Source organism: Dendroctonus ponderosae, unplaced genomic scaffold (assembly GCF_020466585.1).
Source record: "Dendroctonus ponderosae isolate FM_Combo_2020 unplaced genomic scaffold, Dpon_F_20191213v2 Dpon_F_20191213_10, whole genome shotgun sequence".
In the NCBI taxonomy this organism is placed as follows: Eukaryota; Metazoa; Arthropoda; class Insecta; order Coleoptera; family Curculionidae; genus Dendroctonus; species Dendroctonus ponderosae.
The window spans coordinates 4,577,873-4,579,323 of NW_026017111.1; the positions used below are offsets into that span (position 1 = coordinate 4,577,873).

Genomic DNA, 1,451 nt, shown 5'->3' on the forward strand with positions numbered 1-1,451 from the left:
AAGGAAAATTATCAAAGATTCATCAAGTTTTCACTCTATCGATTTAAATCTTCGGAAATCTGCTGAAAGTCCAATGGGAAGCCTGTTGCTGAACGCAACTGTACCGGTCAGTTACTGTGCCGGTGCGTTGGGTCGGCATCACTGCGCCAACTCCTGATAACTCACCGAGTTACCCACGCCTAGCCCGAAGGGCTCAGCACAACTGCGTCACTCACTAAAATCTAATGCGTTTGTTGTGCCAGGCCCCTTCGGGCACGACACTGGAAGGACTCCAAACGGCAAATCAGCCAACTTGCAAGGATTTCATGCAGGAAAACCAGTGCGGTGCCCAAAGGCAATAATCAATCAATTAACATTTCCCCGCTTCTATTCCATTCCGACAAAACAACATTCCATAAGCAATTACCACGACCTGAAAAACTCCTCCAAAATACAACAAAAGTGGCACTTTTGCGGCACCATCTAGAAGAAAATATTGCGCGCAATTTGCCTCACAAACACCCTGTATAAACCGTCACTTCCTGCAAGACGATCGTCCAGAAGGGCGAGCGGGTTGGCGGAGCACGGGGGGGAGGGTCACCCTCACGCGTTGTGCAGATGTCGCGGTCCGACGGGCCCCGCGAGGCCTTCGCCCCCTGCCCGAACCCCTTCTAGCTTCGCGTGGCCCCCCAGGGGCGATGGGGGCCGTCACGCACGCAGGAGGCGCGAGGTCAACCCGCGGCTGCTGCTGCAGGCCTGCAAAGAGGGACGTGGGTCGAAATTGGACAGTAAATAGAATTCGTGGACCTACTATGCCGACAGCCACCAAATTTACTGAAACCAAACGTTTCGCTTGCAACTGCCTCGGGGCCTGCATCCTCAGGGTTGGTGGGCGACTCCCGATGGATGCGCTGCTGGACGTAAACAAATGCTCGTATCGAGTGACCATAACCAAGTGTCAACAAAATAAATGTCAAAAATGTTACTCGTTCGGTGTGGTGTATTACTGGGCCGCCAGAGCGCGCTATGGCGTTTGACTTGGCAATCGCGCGTTTAACTACCGATGGGGGCGCTGCGAAACGGCAAATTACTCGTTGCCGAGTAACAGTTGAGCTTTATCTATGCAGGGGCGGATTCAGCTTTAAAGTCAGGGGCGGGGTTATGTAGAAAAAATACAGTCTTCTGTTATCTATGAAATTAGAAACATTATCGTCGTTTTGTGCAAGGGTGGCGCAAGATTATTGCAAAATTTCATGTTTTCCGTCCCGTTTTGCAGGTTTCTCGGAAGTAAAATGAGCAAGAACGCTCGTTTTTAGATCATTCCAGAGATAATAAAATGGACTTTATTCGAAGTTTCTCAAGAACCATTTGAGCCAGAGAATTCGTTTTGGCATCGTTGGATAGAGAATTGAAAAGTCGATTCAGTCGTAACAACATGAGTGAGGAAATTCGAGTAGTTTTGACCCAGAAAG

The 1,451-nt window shown here is 49.6% G+C and overlaps 1 long non-coding RNA gene across 1 annotated transcript; it reads right to left on the reverse strand.

Moving 5' to 3' along the window:
* Positions 1–349: 349 nt before the first annotated feature.
* On the reverse strand, positions 350–920 carry LOC125502755. The gene is made up of 2 exons (XR_007280511.1): positions 791–920; positions 350–735 (listed from the first exon to the last, which is right to left on the reverse strand). It is a non-coding gene; the product is annotated as an uncharacterized LOC125502755 (long non-coding RNA).
* Positions 921–1,451: the final 531 nt, after the last annotated feature.